This window comes from Anomaloglossus baeobatrachus, chromosome 11 (assembly GCF_048569485.1).
Source record: "Anomaloglossus baeobatrachus isolate aAnoBae1 chromosome 11, aAnoBae1.hap1, whole genome shotgun sequence".
In the NCBI taxonomy this organism is placed as follows: Eukaryota; Metazoa; Chordata; class Amphibia; order Anura; family Aromobatidae; genus Anomaloglossus; species Anomaloglossus baeobatrachus.
This window is the reverse complement of record NC_134363.1, coordinates 43,376,697-43,397,133: the sequence shown is the minus strand read 5'-3', so window position 1 is coordinate 43,397,133 and position 20,437 is coordinate 43,376,697. Positions and strand designations below refer to the sequence as shown.

General features: G+C 45.6%; 1 long non-coding RNA gene across 1 annotated transcript in view; it reads right to left on the bottom strand.

Annotated features, from left to right (window-relative positions):
- Nucleotides 1-7,606: 7,606 nt before the first annotated feature.
- LOC142256271 (uncharacterized) overlaps nt 7,607-20,437 on the bottom strand; it is a 32,242-nt gene continuing 19,411 nt past the window's right edge. The window contains exon 3 of the long non-coding RNA XR_012727509.1: nt 7,607-7,763. This is a non-coding gene — a long non-coding RNA (uncharacterized LOC142256271). The remainder of the gene's footprint in view (nt 7,764-20,437) is intronic.

Here is a 20,437-nt window from a genome sequence, read left to right as displayed (position 1 = left end):
CTAGTGATGAGCGGGCACTACCATGCTCGGGTGCTCAGTACTCGTAACTAGTGATGAGCGGGCACTACCATGCTCAGGTGCTCAGTACTCGTAACTAGTGATGAGTGGGCACTACCATGCTCGGGTGCTCAGTACTGGTAACTAGTGATGAGCGGGCACTACCATGCTCAGGTGCTCAGTACTGGTAACTAGTGATGAGCGGGCACTACCATGCTCGGGTGCTCAGTACTCGTAACTAGTGATGAGCGGGCACTACCATGCTTGGGTGCTCAGTACTCGTAACTAGTGATGAGTGGGCACTACCATGCTCGGGTGCTCTGTACTCGTAACTAGTGATGAGCGGGCACTACCATGCTCAGGTGCTCAGTACTGGTAACTAGTGATGAGCGGGCACTACCATGCTCGGGGGCTCAGTACTCGTAACTAGTGATGAGCGGGCACTACCATGCTCGGGTGCTCTGTACTGGTAACTAGTGATGAGCGGGCACTACCATGCTCGGGTGCTCAGTACTCGTAACTAGTGATGAGTAGACACTACCATGCTCGGGTGCTCAGTACTAGTAACTAGTGATGAGCGGGCACTACCATGCTCGGGTGCTCAGTACTAGTAACTAGTGATGAGTGAGCACTACCATGCTCGGGTGCTCTGTACTAGTAACTAGTGATGAGCGGGCACTACCATGCTCGGGTGCTCAGTACTCGTAACTAGTGATGAGCGGGCACTACCATGCTCGGGTGCTCTGTACTAGTAACTAGTGATGAGCGGGCACTACCATGCTCGGGTGCTCTGTACTAGTAACTAGTGATGAGTGAGCACTACCATGCTCGGGTGCTCAGTACTAGTAACTAGTGATGAGTGGGCACTACCATGCTCGGGTGCTCAGTACTAGTAACTAGTGATGAGTGGGCACTACCATGCTCGGGTGCTCAGTACTAGTAACTAGTGATGAGTGGGCACTACCATGCTCGGGTGCTCAGTACTTGTAACTAGTGATGAGTGGGCACTACCATGCTCGGGTTTTCAGTACTAGTAACTAGTGATGAGTGGGCACTATCATGCTCGGGTGCTCAGTACTGGTAACTAGTGATGAGTGGGCACTATCATGCTCGGGTGCTCAGTACTAGTAACTAGTGATGAGTGGACACTACCATGCTCGGGTGCTCAGTACACGTAGCTAGTGATGAGTGGACACTACCATGCTCGGGTGCTCAGTACACGTAGCTAGTGATGAGTGGGCACTACCATGCTCGGGTGCTCTGTACTCGTAACTAGTGATGAGTGGGCACTACCATGCTCGGGTGCTCAGTACTAGTAACTAGTGATGAGTGGGCACTATCATGCTCGGGTGCTCAGTACTGGTAACTAGTGATGAGTGGGCACTATCATGCTCGGGTGCTCAGTACTAGTAACTAGTGATGAGTGGACACTACCATGCTCGGGTGCTCAGTACACGTAGCTAGTGATGAGTGGACACTTCCATGCTCGGGTGCTCAGTACACGTAGCTAGTGATGAGTGGGCACTATCATGCTCGGGTGCTCAGTACTAGTAACTAGTGATGAGTGGACACTACCATGCTCGGGTGCTCAGTACACGTAGCTAGTGATGAGCGGGCACTACCATGCTCGGGTGCTCAGTACACGTAGCTAGTGATGAGCAGGCACTACCATGCTCGGGTGCTCAGTACTAGTAACTAGTGATGAGTGGGCACTACCATGCTCGGGTGCTCAGTACTAGTAACTAGTGATGAGTGGGCACTACCATGCTCGGGTGCTCAGTACTCGTAACTAGTGATGAGCGGGCACTACCATGCTCGGGTGCTCTGTACTAGTAACTAGTGATGAGTGGGCACTACCATGCTCGGGTGCTCAGTACTCGTAACTAGTGATGAGTGGGCACTAACATGCTCGGGTGCTCTGTACTAGTAACTAGTGATGAGTGGGCACTAACATGCTCAGGTGCTCAGTACTGGTAACTAGTGATGAGCGGGCACTACCATGCTCGGGTGCTCAGTACTTGTAACTAGTGATGAGTGGGCACTACCATGCTCGGGTGCTCAGTACTGGTAACTAGTGATGAGCGGGCACTACCATGCTCGGGTGCTCAGTACTGGTAACTAGTGATGAGTGGACACTACCATGCTCGGGTGCTCTGTACTAGTAACTAGTGATGAGTGGGCACTACCATGCTCAGGTGCTAAGTACTTGTAGCTAGTGATGAGTGAGCACTACCATGCTCGGGTGCTCAGTACACGTAACTAGTGATGAGTGGACACTACCATGCTCGGGTGCTCTGTACTAGTAACTAGTGATGAGTGGACACTACCATGCTCGGGTGCTCAGTACTAGTAACTAGTGATGAGTGGACACTACCATGCTCGGGTGCTCAGTACTAGTAACTAGTGATGAGTGGACACTACCATGCTCGGGTGCTCAGTACTAGTAACTAGTGATGAGTGGACACTACCATGCCAGCTTGGCACTCATAGGAAGGAGAAATGTTCTCCCCTCTCTCACCCAGCTAATTCAGTTCTTCCGCTTTGTGCTACTGAGGGGTAAACACTCAGAAACATGTGTGGTTTGGCTTCTTATTGTAAGTCATATGGCTAGGCTTGTTAAAAGGGCAATATTGACTTATAGGATTGCTACATAGGTGACACTAGACTTGGAGTCCTCCTCGTCTCTGAAGAAGCTATTGGTATTTTTTTTTACTCAGTTCCGTCAACATTTTCCCGATGCGTTGTAATAAAGTTTATTTGCCGCGCGTTCTATTCTTAGTCAATTGTGCTGAATATTTCATGATATGTAATTACACCGCTGCGGTAGAGGGTATAAATCTGTAATGTGCAGAAGGTAAGATCATGCGTGTTCCAACCGATCATCCACCTGATTTCACAGCGCGCGCCGATCACATGGCCACACGTGCGCCTGTCTGCCGGACTCATTTGTGTAAATGTGCGCTCGGGTTCTGCATATCTGAGGCTGGTGTAGTTGCTAAGCAGATTCAATTAGAGTACGGTGAGTAAGAAAGTGACAAAAACCCTGTGTGACAGAATGAGGTAGCGGGGTTTGCCGGAGGATGGAGCAGAGCTGTCCTGATTGCCCTGTCCTCCAGCACACCGTCTTCTGCTATTTTGACTGAGACATTGCTACGCTCAACCGGTTAGAAAACCTGCAACAAGCAAAGGTTCCAGCCAGTTCACTGACCAGTAGGGGGCATCTATTTGGGGATGAAGAAGCGAGGATTCTAGTCTACTGTCTTAAGATCACATTTACTTGGTAGTTTTCATAACTCCCTTGACAGTACAATATAGATTGCCGAGAAAGCATATATATAGGCAGGTAGGTAGAAACAAAAGCATACAGCAGCACTCTGTAAGCACTTAGATGCATGCAGAACATTGAATATACAGTATTACATTTGTAGTGCTCTACTGCTGTATTGAATGAAGGTACTATACAATGAAGGTACTTGGCACACAATGAATTGGGCAATTTGTGAGCTAAGGGTATTCATATATTCAATGTTTTGCATGCATCTTAGCAGTTACAGAGAGCTGCTGTATGCTTTTGTTCGTATATAATGCAAGCACCTGTTCATACCTGCTTCATCTGTTTGGAAGTTTGTTTTTTTGTTTTTTTAAATTAGCCAGAGAGGTTTTTCATGAAGTATGAGAGGATAACCATGTACCGGGGCTCCTAGACTGGCCTTCAGGCTAGGGTGCCCTAGCAGTTCCTTATCCCAGAAGTAATTCTGATGTTGAAGAGACCGGTACTCCTAGACTAGCCCTCGGGCTAGGGGGTCCTACCAGTCCCTTATCCCAAAAGTACTTCTGATGTTGAAGAGACCAGGGCTTCTAGACTGGCCCTCAGACTAGGGTGCCCTAGCAGTTCCTGATCCCAGAAGTAATTCTGATGTTGAAGAGACCGGTACTCCTAGACTAGCCCTCAGGCTAAGGGGTCCTACCAGTCCCTTATCCCAAAAGTACTTCTGATGTTGAAGAGACCAGGGCTTCTAGACTGGCCCTCAGGCTAGGGGGCCCTAGCTGTCCCTTATCCCAGAGGTACTTCTGATGGTGAAGAGGTCTGAACCACCAACTTAGCCCTGCTCCTGGACAGCCCTGCTCTAATACCCCCGGGGAAGGCCAGGACAGGACTGGTTAAAACCACACACATAGCCAAACGAACCAAAACTCTAACTCACAGCAATCACACACAGAGGTATTAAACAATACGTGATCAGGAGGAAATAAAGAGCAGGGAGGGAATAAACAGAGGACAAAATAATTAACACAACACACAAAACAGCACTCAGTATTTCACCAGCAACTGGAACAAAACAGCGCATGGACCGGTATCGCTTAAAGCTATAGTCGGCATAGAAAGTCAGTTTCCACCATCTTAAAAAGGTGGAGCGAAGCTGTGATAGGTTTCTCATAACATGTGATCCTAGGGATAACCAGCAGGCTAGGAGAGATTAACCCCTGTCAGCCTGATCACTAATGAGCACACAACTGGTTGACTGGTTGACGCCCGAACCTGCCTGTGTAACTCAGAAGCCCCAGAGAAACCACAGACTGTTGTCTCTAGATCTGTCCTGTTGGAGTGAATTTATTCGCAGGGCCTGATCTAGTGGTCATGATTAATCTGTGGCAACCGAATGGGGGCCATGAAAAATGCCTCTTATCTAAGCAGCTCTTTTAATCAGCCGACCCGGCACAATGTCATCGTTTCCGCATGATGCATATGTGACATCACGCAACACCGGCTGATTAAGAAGAGCCACAGATGCCGGGAGGTCGGAAGCGGTTCTCAGGGATCCCATCTGATGGCCACAGCCTGCTCACCTGGAGATGGACCTGGTCCTAGTAATCAATTTGTGCTATGTCTATCCAGGACTGTCAAATTCTTTTTTGGTTCTGAAGATTCCACCTGGTTTCCGAAGATTCCTTTTTGCTATATTGTGCTATTATATGCCATATTATGTTATGTCGATGCGAGTGATTACTTATGATAGCGCTATTACACCCCAGGCCTAATTATGCTTAGGCAGAAAAACCACACGAGCCGCTCGTTGGTGAGGTCTGAAGTAGCGCTCGTTAGGAACGTGGGTTGCTCTGTGTCTTCCAGAAGTCTTTGTACTGAGTTGCTGGGGACATGCCGGAGTCGTGGGACATTGTGGGAGTCACAATTAGCATGAATGCCCATGAAAGTGTACAACACGCATAAAAGTTTCCTACCAGCAAATTTCAGACAGCTGCATGTAGACAGTTTGGCACATTCAGTGATGAGCAAAAGGGTAACAATGTTCAGAACTTTTTACTTTCAGGCTCCATATCTCACCATCCACTATATCTTTGAGCGTCAGATGACCTTCATGTTATAGACAATCATCTTGGCTATCTCATACATAAATCTGACTTGCAGCTATTTAGCCTATGATTAGTTATGCAGATTCTTGTCATGTCACTGTATTTTTACTGTTTTGCTCCTGTATACTACAAATTACAACCTGTTCTCACATTCCCTAATAGCTCATTGTGTTATTAGGTTGATTCTCAGTGAAAGGTCACTAATTCGAATCGAGGAGCAGCCATGAAGAAGATTTCCCAAGAAAAGAGAAACTGCGTCATCCAGCTCATCAATAGCGGTTTCTCGGCCAAGAATATTGCCAAACTGCATCATGTGAGGCCATGACAGGTGGAAGAATAAGAAATGAAGTCCGTCCATCCATTCAAAAGCCAAGAGGTGACGTCCAGGCAAAATATCGGAGTCAACAAGTCGCTCATCACAAGGTCTATCAGTTCTGGAGACTCCCGGCAGTGGAGGTGGCTCGTCTGCTCCATAATAGTGAGATCACAGATGTCCATGGAAGCACCGAGCGACGCACATTACACAAGTCTGGAATGGTGGAGGATCCTCAACTTCAATATCGTCATAAGAAGCGTTGGCTCCAGTTTACCAAGAAGAACGAAAAGTGGAAGATTGGAAATGTGTGATTTGGAACGATGAGATGAAAGTCAATAGACGGCTCTGATGGGGGCAAATGGGTCTGGAAGAAACAAGGGAAAAAGGGGCGAACGGATGAAGAAATTAAAGGACCTGTGAAATTTCGTGGAGGAAGCCTGACGATATAGGGATGTTTCACAGCCAAAGGCATTGGATACTTGACCAGGATGGATGGTGGTCTCAATGCTGAGCTATATGTGAGTATCCTACAAGATGAGATACTTCATACAATCGAGTTGTATGGGTACAAAAAGGACGACATAGTGTTCCAGCAGGACAACAACCCAAAGAATATGTTGAGATTGGGGAAGAAATGGGTCAATGACCATGAAGTAGAGGAGCTGGATTGTCCCCACTGTCCCCAGAACTCAACCCAATCCAACACTTGTGGGTATAGGTGAAGAAAAAGCTGTATACATCCCCAAGTGAGCGACCAGTATACACCAACACTGGGAACGTGGAGAAGAGGTGAGTGTCCTACAAGACGTGATACTTCATACAATCGAGTTGTATGGGTACGAAAAGGACGACATAGTGTTCCAGCAGGACAACAACCCGAAGCATACGCGGAGATTGGGGAAGAAATGGTTCAATGACAATGAAGTAGAGGAGCTGGATTGTCCCCACAGTCCCCAGAACTCAACCCAATCCAACACTTGTGGGTATAGGTGAAGAAAAAGCTGTATACATCCCCAAGTGACCGACAAGTATACACCATCACTGGAAACGTGGAGAAGAGACCTGAGAACAGATTTCGGTGGAGACATGCTGGAATCTGATAGCGATCATGCCCAGGAGTCAGGCAAGGTGAAAGCCAAAGATGGATTTACAAAATGCTAAAAAAATAATAAAAATTAAAATGTAGATGTTTAGAAGCAAAACAGTAACAATGTAGTGGCAAGACAAAAATCTGCATAACTAATAATATGCTAAATAGCTGCAAGTCACATTTATGTATGAGGTAGCCACGATGACTGTCTATATAGTGATGGTAGTCATGCTCAAAGCTACAGTGGATGGTGAGATATGGAGCCTGAAAGTCAAAAGTTCAAATCATTGTTACCCTTTTGCTTGTCAGTGTATAAGGAGATGTGCAGCATCTTAGCTAGAAGTGGGGGTGAGTAGCACTCGGTATATATTAAACTCTACCCCAAGATTATAGAAAGGTTACTCATAAAACTCCTAAAGGTACAATATTTTAAATATAAGCTGCATACATTGTTAAACAGATCTCTCAGGCCTGATGAGGCTGTTGTGCTTACTGTGAAAATCCATAGGCTGTAAAATCCTGCTGTTAAAATGAGCATTATATGAGTCCAGAGATAATCAATGAGTAAATTGATTATCTACATTCCCAATTTGTCTCATAGCTACAGAATGGGAGGTGGCACACGAAGGAGCTGTCAATCAGACTTATTGGGAGAAGATTAAGTAAAGTTTTAAAAAAGGATTATAGAGCCATTTTGACATGGATTATTGGGGAAAGTACACCAGCCTCATTGGGTCTAATATATCTATTTAATAATGTATTGAGTGTGTAATGTGAAATCTGGTGACACATACGCTTTAATTTAAGATCAAGTGGAATAACAAACAAGATCTAATTAAAAATATATTTATTAGGATTTTTATTGGCGACTTATTTTATTAATTATACGCTGCATCCTCAAATAAAAACATAGAAACATCTGACTGTCCGACAACTGGAACCACAATAGATCTTGACAATTCAAGATGCCGCAGACTTTGCACAATCCTGGATGGAAAAGAGAAAGAAAGCCATGTTATTTTATTATTATATTATTATATATTATTATATATTATATATATTATATTATATATATCATAGTTACAGCATAACATAACCTAAAGTATTTCCTCTATTCCACAATTCTCTAGTTTACATAATACTTTCAGCTTTACCTACAGCATCCTGGCATTGAGCTCTAAGAACATTAGCAGGTGACTGCACAGATGCTTGCTACTTATCTTTAATTACCAACACTATATGGAGCTAGTATATAATCCAGGTCTTGTTCTTCACTATAATACCATTCAGATTTAAGAGTTTCGGAGACCTCTAGGCTCGTAATTGATGACAAATGCCAGAATAGTACTTTGGGATTCGTTACGAATAATCCGAACCCAAATAGTTATTATTCGCTCATCACTAGTGATAACTTATTGATTGGTGGGGGTTCAACCTTTGGGACCTGCGCTGATTGGCTCCACTTTTATCGACTGCTGCTATATTCATTTCCTATGGGGCTGCTCTCTGCATTTTTTGGCCCCGTAAATGATGAATGGAGTGGCAGTCAGGCATCCAATCTGCCGCTCTACCCTAATGGAGATAAAAGTTCCCTGTTAGGGATAAAAAAAAAATAACGTTCTGGTAATTGGTGCAACAGTCACACCACCAGTGGATAGGTGATAACTGTTTTCACCAGACAACCCCTTTAAGAGGTTCACACAGACTGGCATTGCAGTCCTGCGCAGGCGCATTTTGATCTGCCCTAAGCAGGGCAGATCAAAGTATTATAGTGCGCCTGCGCAGGACCTCAATGCTGGTCTGTGTGGATGACGTAGTATGCGTCATGCACCCAGGCTTCAGAATAAGGAGGACAAAGATGGCCGAAAGAGGAGGTGCCACACCCGGAGAATGGAGACACCCATCTGACCAATCTGCACTGCACCAACCATTTAGGTATTAAAAAGTAATTTTTATGTGCTACACAGTGGCCTGGGCTCTTATATACAGCATATTAGAATGCTGTATATAAGAGCCCAGTGGTGGTGGCCGCAGCTTATAGGCCCCAAATCTGGTGACAGGTTCCCTTTAAGGTGTTGCACAGGCACCTCTCCAAATTGAAGGGTGCCTTAACTACATGTTGCCTCTCAGCAATAGGCTGTGAAACATGGTGGGCTGGCTCTTTAAGAGAAGGGCTGGTGCGCGCGTGCGTGCCCTAAACACACTCCGGTGAGACCTGGGCTGCATGCACAAGCCCTGGGAGGGGAAGAAGGCAGCAGCACATGTGGATGGCTTGGGGAGGACATGACCTGGTTGGTTTGGTAAGTCGGCGTCCCTCCTATCAGTCATTTGTTGTTTTCCCTTGTTTGTTATCCCTGTGTGTTCTTTGGCGCTCAGTGTGGTTGACGAAGACCTCATCCCATCTGCTCCCTACCTAGGGCCCAGATCAGGGTCAGTCAAGGGTCAGGTATCCTGCTCGGCGAATAGTTGCGGAACCTATCTAGGGCGGTGAGGGAAACTGGAGGTCAGCGGAAGGTTTGACCAGGGGTCACCATCTCCCCCTTCCCTAGACACAGGGTCTCCCTTCCTGGATACTTCACTGTACCTATCGTGACACAGCTCTCCATACATCACCATATAAAGTGTCTTCATAGAATCATACAATCATAGAATGGTAGAGTTCGAAGGGACCTCAAGGGCCATCGGTTCCAACCCCCTGCAAATGCAGGTTTTCCTAAATCATCCCAGCTATATGTTTATCCAGATTCCGCTTGAAGATTTCCATTGATGGAGAGCTCACTGCTTCCCATGGTCATCTGTTCCACTCTCTGACTGCCCTCTCTGCATCCCGTGGTCGCCTGTTCCACTCCCTGACTGCCCTCACTGTCAAAAAGTTTTTCCTAATGTCTAATCTGAATCTGCTTCCTTTAAGTTTCATCCTATTGCTTCTTGTACTTCCTTGTGTTAATGAGATTAGGGTGGTTCTTTCTGCACTGTGACTACCTTTTAGATATTTGTAGACCGCTATTAAGTCTCCTCTCAGCCTTCTCTTTTTCAAACTAAACATCTCTAGTTCTTTTAGCCGTTCTTCATATGACATGGTTTGTAGACCTTCTATCATTTTTGTGGCTCTTCTCTGGACGTGCTCCGATATATCGATGTCTTTTTTGAATTGGGGCGCCCTGAACTGTACACAGTATTCCAGGTGGGGTCTGACCAGGGCAGAGTATAGGGGAATAATTTCCTCTCTTGATCTAGATTCAATGCTTGTCTTGATACATCCCAGAATTTTGTTGGCCTTTTTAGCTGCAGCTCCGCACTGTTGGCTCATGTTTAATCTGGGATCCAATACTATGCCCAAGATCTTTTCCCTGGTACTATCACCTAGTTCTATTCCAGGTCTACAAGATGGATGGAAGGATTGGGAGCAGAACTGACTTTAGCAGGAAGAATGGATGGTAAACGTTCGTGTGACGCCCTGGCCTATCAGGTCATCACAGGGTATTGTGCAATCTTCCCCCTCTGCACAGTATCCACCCTCCTTGGTTACGGATCCTGGTCCTTTGGTGTTGCTAACAGCTTAGCCAATCAAAATCCTAGGAACACTTCCCACTTTAACCCACCAGACACACCATTGGGGGGCCTGAAGGGAATAGGGCCGCCCACATGGGGGGTTGGTAGGGGAAAGTGAGGACAGTGACAGTTGAGCTGGGGAGTTGAGCGAGAGTTAAGCAAAGGAGAGGAGGTGAAGTGACTCTCTGAGAGGGAGAGGTCACGGAGGAGAGCTCCTGTATACTAGATGGCAGACCTTGGTCTGGGCCTGGTAGGAGCTAGAAACCTGGTCGCAGGGGACAGTGTCAAGGGGCACGGACTGCTGAGGAGGGCGGCCGGCGGCCTTGAGCTATCACCGGGCAGGGGCCAGGGCACGACGGGGTACGTGGACCCCAGGCCAAAAAGTAATTTCACACGTTCCCGTAATTTATCCGACGGGGGTGAAGACATCAACTGTCATCCCCAACCCGCTCCAAATTCGGGGTACTAGCGCACCGATGGGATAGGACTTTCCCACTACAGTCCAAAGAAATCCTACGCGTGAACCCTGAGAGCAAGCTCACTCCGTTAGCCATACGGGTGAGCGGGACCCGAAGAGTTTTATATCCTCGGGTCCAACAGAGATGAAGGTGCCAAGGACAGGGCCACAGGCCAACAGCAACACCAGGGGCACGGATCCAAGCGTGCTCCCTACAAGTTGCAGTGGTGCTCAGAATTCTGGTTTACAAGCTGTCGGTGTAGTTATTCCGGGACTGAGTGAGTACGTTGAAAACCCCTGTTCCTATCCCCAACGGCACCCAAACACCTCTCATCACCAACGGGTCTCGGGACACAAACCCCCTACCCAGAGAGGGGTTAAACATCAGGCTGCCCCACCATCGTCACCGGGCTCCCCAACGGCAGTGGTGGTTTCTCACAACTTTCCAAACCCCCCCCTGTACATAACTTCCCCCTTTTTAATCGAGTGGCCACGTGACCCCCGGGTCCGGAGACCCCTCGAGCCACCGCGGATCCGGATCTGAGCAGCAGCAGCAGCCCAGCTGCTGGCATGGAGGCGGCACATTCGAACAGTGAAGGTCCTGTACCAACTCATTATAATTTGGTCCTATACTATAGAGCATTGTGCGGCACAGGACGACGTCTACTGGAAATTAAAAGTATTAACCGAAATCCGTGCTGCCTTCCCGCTAGGATTCTTTGAACTTGATCTGTGAATTACCAGTCTTGTTTTTGCAAAGTTTCATTCATAGGTGATTTTATAATACCGCCAACCGCTGGCAGCTACTGGGCTGATGAAGTGTCACGTGTAGGAGTTTCTTCATTTAGTGGTGGAGTGTTATAATAAACCCGCTGTAGCCGTATTTAGATGATATCACCTCCCACACAAGTGCTGATGTGCCGATAAAGGGAAACAGTGGCTGATTTCAGGCATCTGTAGTGCCTCGATTCCTCGCGAATTCATAAAGCCTCATACCAGGAATATGTTTCAGCTGAGATCTCGACACTCAGAATGAGCAAACACATAATATCATTTGAACAATGGCCCCAAACACCCACACAGAGCGAGGCGAACGCTGCGCGCTCATTAGATGGGGACCACGTGAGCAGTCTGTGTACGATTAGAACCCATTGTGTTCTACGAGAGTATTAGTAACAAAGGGACACAATTAGATTTTATTTGTCATAGTATCGAGTAAATTAGGGAAGGTTGGAGACAGACATGGCAATCTTTAAAGAGGATTTTGCACCCGTCTAACATGGGCCCGGAACGCTGATGTGCAAACCATACACCCATTAATCCCATTAGTTTCCTCTAGGGTTTATTTTCAGGGGACATCTTATATTTTCCCATGAACATCAATCCACGTTTATTCTTGAACACAAAAAATAAACATTTATTCAAATCTAATCGTCATCACATTCTGAAACATCGGAACATCAACATTTTCTTATCTGATCTGTTATTCTCAGACCTATAGTGGTGGGCACAGACTGGATTTACAAAGGGTTAAATTACTTGCTTAAATGTATTATTCTCTATGCACTGCTAAGTTTAACCTCAAACGAAAGCAGACACCCCCTAAAAAAATCGCACTTACCAGACCCCAAATAATTAGAGTTTGCAAGTGAATAGGCTCTCACATACAGATCTGCATCGCTCTCAGGTCCCCTTGCGTTCTACAGTGGTTGACTTCCCCTGGTGACTGGAAGCAGTATCCCTCGCGCTGAGAGATACTGGTACCCGATCTGTGTGTGAGAGCTGCAGTGTAATGCATCTGGAATGGCGAGGGACCTGACAGCAACGCAGATCTCTGTGTGAGAGCCCATCCACCATCAGCACTTGCCAACTGTAATTGTTTGGGATCTTGTGAGTGCAATTCATTTTTTTGGGGGGTCTGCTTTCTCTTGGGGGTGTTTGCTTTCTTTTGGGGGTGTCTGCTTTCTTTTGAGGATGTCTGCTTTATTTAGGGGGTGCCTGCTTTCTTTTGGGGTGCCTATTTTCTTTTGGGGTATCTGCTTTCTTTTGGGGATGTCTGCTTTCTTTTGGGTGTGTCTGCTTTCTTTTGGGGTATCTGCTTTCTTTTGGGGCTGTCTGCTTTCTTTTGGGAGTGTCTGTTTTCTTTTAGGGGTGACTGCTTTCTTTTGGGCCATCTGATTTCTTTTGGGGGTGTCTGATTTCATTTGGGGGTGCCTGCTGTCTTTTGTTTTGGGCGTGCCTGATTTCTTTTGGGGATATCTGCTTTCTTTTGGGGATGCCTGCTTTCGTTTGGGGATGCCTGCTTTCTTTTAGGGTATCTGCTTTCTTTTGGGTATCTGCTTTCTTTTGCGGCTGTCTGCTTTCTTTTGGGGATGCCTGCTTTCTTTTGGGGATGTCTGCTTTCTTTTGGGGTATGTGCTTTTTTTGGGGGCTGTCTGCTTTCTTTTGGGGATGCCTGCTTTCTTTTGGGGTATCTGCTTTTTTTGGGACTTTCTGCTTTTTTTTGGGGATGTCTACTTTCTTTTGGGGCTGTCTGCTTTCTTTTGGGGTATCTGCTTTCTTTTGGGGATGTCTACTTTCTTTTAAGGATGTCTGCTTTCTTTAGGGGTATCTGCTTTCTTTTGGGGATGTCTTCTTTCTTTTGGTGGTATCTGCTTTCTTTTGGGAGTGTCTGCTTTCTTTCGGGGATGTCTGCTTTCTTTAGGGGGTATCTGCTTTCTTTTGGGGATGTCTTCTTTCTTTTGGGGCTGTCTGCTTTCTTTTGGGGCTGTCTGCTTTCTTTTGGGAGTGTCTGCTTTCTTTTAGGGGTGACTGCTTCCTTTTGGGCCATCTGCTTTCTTTTGGGGGTGTCTGATTTCTTGTGGGGATGTCTGCTTTCTTTTGGGGATGTCTACTTTCTTTTGGGGGTGTCTGCTTTCTTTTGCGGATGTCTGCTTTCTTTTGGGGATGTCTGCTTTCTTTTGGGGATGTCTGCTTTCTTTTGGGGATGCCTGCTTTCTTTTGGGGGTATCTGCTTTCTTTTGGGAGTGTCTGCTTTCTTTTGGGAGTGTCTGCTTTCTTTTGGGAGTGTCTGCTTTCTTTTGGGGGTATCTGCTTTCTTTTGGGAGTGTCTGCTTTCTTTTGGGAGTGTCTGCTTTCTTTTGGGAGTGTCTGCTTTCTTTTGGGGGTGTCTGCTTTCTTTTGGGGGTGCTTACTTTTTTTTGGGGATGTCGTCTTTCTTTTGGGGCTGTCTGCTTTCTTTTGGGGTGTCTGCTTTCTTTTGGGGTGTCTGCTTTCTTTGATGAAGAGTCCTGCTGTATTCTTTAACTTTTATAGCTACTTGGACACGTCTTTTGGGTTCTCAACTTGGACTTATTTTTGGAGTAGGGCTTATATTTTAAGCATACTCAAAAAAGCCCCAAAAATGATGCTAGGGCTTATTTTCAGGGTAGGTCTTATTTTCGGGGGTAGGTGTTATTTTTGGGGAAACAGGGGTAGTTTCATATTATCCACAGAGTTTGGTGGCATTATAAGGGTTGTTTGCAAATTCGGCCAAGCAACCCTGATGAGCTTTTCCAAGTCCATCTATAAATTCAAATTTTAACTGAGGTTTGCTCGTCCACTCCATGACTACATTTATCATATGTCTCCAATTTCCAGATCTCTTGCAGACTGCCGCATGATTTCCCTGGATTCTGATGAATGCATTTTATCTTCCACCTTCAATATCCTTTCATGCCCCCTCTTCAAAGTAAAAGCCAAAAACTTGAAACTAGATCTAACATTTTTTACATTAAGACTCTTACTGAAACATGCGCAGGATAAATGTCTCAAAGATGCAGATCTAACTTTTGGGACCCTCATCTATCACAAAATCAGGGCCCCATCATAGGCCGCTGTGAATGGAGAAGTGACCATACCTGTGGGTCTCTGTATATTCAATAATCGCATTCCAAAAACTATACATGTATGGCCACCTGTCAGCTCAATATTGGCGCAGGATGGTGATTGAGGATGTCTATTTTTCGAGAGACTCTCATGTTTGGGACCCACATCTATGAGATATTTAGGGCTTATGCCACAGGAAAGAAATAATTCACACAGTGATGTCACAGTACAGGGCTAATACACACAGGGATGTCACAGTACAGGGATAATACACAGTGATGTCACAGTACAGGGATAATATACACAGTGATGTCACAGTACAGGGGTCATACACACAGGGATATCACAGTACAGGGATAATTCACACAGTGATGTCACAGTACAGGGCTAATACACACAGGGATGTCACAGTACAGGGATAATACACACAGTGATGTCACAGTACAGGGATAATACACACAGGGATGTCACAGTACAGGGATAATACACACAGTGATGTCACAGTACAGGGATAATACACACAGTGATGTCACAGTACAGGGCTAATACACGCAGTGATGTCACAGTACAGGGATAATACACACAGTGATGTCACAGTACAGGGATAATACACACAGTGATGTCACAGTACAGGGGTCATACACACAGTGATGTCACAGTACAGGGATAATACACACAGTGATGTCACAGTACAGGGATAATACACACAGTGATGTCACAGTACAGGGATAATACACACAGCGATGTCACAGTACAGGGATAATACACACAGAGATGTCACAGTACAGGGATAATTCACACAGTGATGTCACAGTATAGGGATAATATACACAGTGATGTCACAGTACAGGGATAATACACACAGTGATGTCACAGTACAGGGATAATACACACAGTGATGTCACAGTACAGGGATAATACACACAGTGATGTCACAGTACAGAGATAATACACACAGTGATGTCACAGTACAGGGATAATACACACAGTGATGTCACAGTACAGGGATAATTCACACAGTGATGTCACAGTGCAGGGATAATTCACACAGTGATGTCACAGTACAGGATAATACACACAGTGATGTCACAGTACAGGGATAATACACACAGTGATGTCACAGTACAGGGATAATACACACAGTGATGTCACAGTGCAGGGATAATATACACAGTGATGTCACAGTACAGGGATAATACACACAGTGATGTCACAGTACAGGGATAATACACACAGTGATGTCACAGTACAGGGATAATATACACAGTGATGTCACAGTACAGGGATAATACACACAGTGATGTCACAGTACAGGGATAATACACACAGTGATGTCACAGTACAGGGATAATATACACACAGTGATGTCACAGTACAGGGATAATACACACAGTGATGTCACAGTACAGGGATAATACACACAGTGATGTCACAGTACAGGGATAATACAGACAGTGATGTCACAGTACAGGGATAATACACACAGTGATGTCACAGTACAGGGATAATACACACAGTGATGTCACAGTACAGGGATAATACACACAGTGATGTCACAGTGCAGGGATAATATACACAGTGATGTCACAGTACAGGGATAATACACACAGTGATGTTACAGTACAGGGATAATACACACAGTGAGGTCACAGTACAGGGATAATATACACTGAGATTTCATAAATTAAGAGGATGGCCCTTATTTGATATGTAGGGAGATGGCAGCCACTTTTTTTTATTACACTGGAGGTTGTCAGACAAGATTGATGAAATATGCAGTAAAAGGAGTTATATTGTGCAGTGAAGAAGGGATCCTGTCAATTTCCAGACAAACCAAAGAAGAGTAAAATGCACGAAACCACAAAGATAATGTATTAAATCAGTTGCTATTCTTGCAGCTCTAATCTTTAATGGTCTGAAGAACGCCATTTAATAAATGGTTCTTTATACAGGTCAATACGTCCTTGTGTGTGTTCCTGGCAATACGTCTTTGAGTACAATAACCCTTCACTTCATCGCCATGTACCCTTGTCATTCTGGAGTTCACAAGACTAAAAGCTGCTTACAAATGAGATGCACAAGTCATAAACTGTCCAACCGTGGTAATAAAGAAATTGTAGTTGGTGTCCGAAGTAGACTATGTGGCTTTAACCTTCTCCATACATGAAGGTCACATTTATTGGGTGGTTTGTTGCACCTCTGACCTTGAGGCTTGGACTTCATAAAACCTCTGAAGGTGACCTGAGGTAGCCGCACCAAGACCTTGTAAGTCCTGTAAGATGTGCAGCTCCCATGGATTGGACTGTTTTTTGCAGAGAATCCCAAAAGAGCTCCATCAGACTGAGATATGGAGAACTTAGAGATCTCTTCGTCATGTTCCTCAGACTATTCCTGAACAATTTTTTCAGAGTTTAAGGTACTTTATGCTGTTAAATGAGGGCGGCCATGAAGGGGGGTACCCAGTTTGGTCTTTGCTAGGTTAATATAGGTGGTATGTGTGACATCCATGTAAACAACAGGACATAAAGTTCTCCAGATCATCTTAGCGTCTTCTCATGGTGCATCCTGGATGCCATCTCTACTAGAGATGAGCAGACCTGTTGAAGTTTGGTTCAGTGGGTTCAGCCGGACTTTAGATAAAGTTCGCGTTTGGACCCGAACTTGACCTGAACCCCAATGGAAGTCACCAAATGGGCAGTTCGGGTCTTCGCCAACATGCAGCCAGCCATAAACAGATGACTTCTGAGGGTGAGTTGGTGGAGTTTTTCCATTTTTTGGGGGGTACACACTACATCCGAGCACACTGATGTTAATCCCAGTGCGAGCTGATCAAACACTACAAGTGGATCACACTGGGTTGAGCACCGAGCGTACCCGAGTACAGCGATGCTCACGCGAGTGGTCAGCATACGTAAAGCACCCAAACTTTGTTTTTTTGTAAAGTCTGTGTTTGGTATGAACACCGAACCTTGCGTTCGCTCATCTCTACCACATCATGTAATAGAAAATTTGATTGATCAAGCCAAGCAGCCTCATGCCATTGCTCCATGGACCAGTTTTGGAACTTTTGGTAGTGGACATAGGTCAGAATTGATATTTTGAGAGGTCCTTGTCATAAATTTGTTCCACAGTAGGTCTTCAGTGAAATCTGACTAGACCACACACCTCAATGAGTTTTGTGCACCCATGTTGGTCCTTCTTGGGACCAATTTGGTATGCTCTACCCACTGGATAACCTCCGTTTTGGAGATGCTCTCAACAATCATCTAGCCAATCCATGGAGTTCACGCCTAGATGATCTGCTACTAGTTTCTTGGTGCCAAATACCACCAGATACCTTCAGGTGTCTTGGAGGCATTCATGCCTCCACTGATCAGAGCTGTATTGACAGCTAGTGGTGGACCTGTACAACATTTGACCAGACCACACATCTTGATAGGTTTTGTGTACCCATGTTTGTTCTTCTTGGGACCCTATTTGGTATGCTCTAATCACTGGATATCCTCTGATTTGGAGATGCTTTCAAACAATCATCCAGCCAATCTATGGAGTTTATACCTAAATTATCTGCTGCTAGCGTATTGGTATCAAATAGCACCAGATACCTTCAGGGATCTTGGAGGTGTTCATGCCTCCACTGATCAGAGCTGAATCAGCAGCTAGAGGTGGACCTGTACGACATTTGACCAGACCACACCACACCACACACCTCAATAGGTTTTGTGCACCAATGTTAGTCCTTCTTGGGACCCCATTTGGTATGCACTAACCACTGTATATCCTCCATTTTGGAGGTGCTCTCAAACAATAATCGAACCAATCCATGGAGCTCACGCCTAAATGATCTGATACTAGCTTCTTTTTGCCAAATACCACCAGATACCTTCAGGCATCTTGGAGGCGTTCATGCCTCCACTGATCAGAGCTGTATTGGGAGCTAGTGGTGGACCTGTACAACATTTGACCAGACCACACACCTCGATAGGTTTTGTGCACCCATGTTTGTCCTTCTTGGGACCCTATTTGGTATGCTCTAATCACTGGATAGCCTCCGATTTGGAGATGCTCTCAAACAATCATCCAGCCAATCAATGGAGTTCACACCTAAATGATCTGATGCTAGCTTCTTGGTGCCAAATACCACCAGATACTTTCAGGGGTCTTGGAGGCGTTCATGCCTCCATCAATCAGAGCTGAACAACGAGATTGAATGTTAAGACAGATGGGTGTATAGTTTGATATTTGGGTACACATGTGTAGTGCATCTATGCAAGTTGTTCTGCAAAGTGCAGAGGAACTAATGAGGAATTAGTCATGAAGATATCGTTATACATACTTTTGGGATTAATTAGTTAATATGGTGAAAGGATGTCCGCCACACTATAAGTGGAATAAAATCTTACAGTTTACTTCGGGAACATAAATATAGACAAGACAGCTCAGTCAGCAAAACCAATGCGTTTCAAATCAGGGTTCTAATCAGAAGGTCTACCATAATTAAGACCTTCTGGTCGAAAGACGTTGTTTTGCTGACTGAGCTGTCTTGTCTATATTTATGTTCCTGAAATAAACTGGAAGACTTTATTCCACTTACAGAGTGCCGGATAGCCTTTCACCGTTAATGTCTGACAAGCTCATGTGCCCGGGCACCTGTAGGACGATTCTACGTCAAAAAGGGTTAGCTGGAATCTAAGTTCTTTATTATGAAACCATTCATGGTTTCCATTGTGACCATATCCTGACAAACTAATTCACAGATTAATAGTTCTCTTTCCTCTGGAGATTGAACCTTTCTTCCTCCAGACCCAGATCCTTCTCTACAAGTGACTCTCCTACCCAAATCCTTCTCTACGAGTGACTCTCCTACCCAGATCCTTCTCTACAAGTGACTCTCCTACCCAGATCTTTCTCTATAAGTGACTCTCCTACCCAGATTCTTTTCTGTAAGTGACTCTCCTACCAAATCCTTCTCTACAAGTGACTTTCCTACCCAGATCCTTCTCTACAAGTGACTCTCCTACCCAGATCTTTCGCTATAAGTGACTCTCCTACCCAGATTCTCTTCTGTAAGTGACTCTCCTACCCAGATTCTTCTCTACAAGTGACTCTCCTACCCAAATCCTTCTCTACAAGTGACTCTCCTACCCAGATCCTTCTCTACAAGTGAATTTCCTACCCAGATGCTTCTCTATAAGTGATTCTCCTATCCAGATCCTTCTCTACAAGTGACCCTCCTACCCAGATCCTTTTCTGTAAGTGACTCTCCTACCCAGATCCTTCTCTATAAGTGATTCTCCTTCCCAAATCCTTCTTTACAAGTGTGACGCCCCTGCAGTAACCAGGTGCCACAAAAATAAGGTAACAACAAGGTAATAGCTCGGGTCCTACATGACTATGCCAGTCAGTACACACACTAGCACACCAGGACATTTACACTCACAGCCAGGCTGGGAGACCCCCCCTTAGAACCAGGTGACAGGGTGGGAGACGGGAGACCCCCCCTTAGAACCAGGTGACAGGGCTGGGCACTGTGAGCTAACAGGCAGCCAACTGGGAAGGGAGGGACCAGACCTGGGGGAGGAGAGCGTGACCTGGGTAGTGTGCCTAGTCAGCGGAAGACAGAGAGAGAGAGGAGTTGAGAGGAGAGGAGTGAGAAGTGAAGGAAAGGTGTCAAGACAGACAAAGGAATCTTGAGACACATAGAAAGTAGAAAAGACCCCACAAAGACCTGAGTAGAAAGATCAGCCACTCAGAGGAGAAAGTAGCTGGAGAGCGAGAAAGCAAG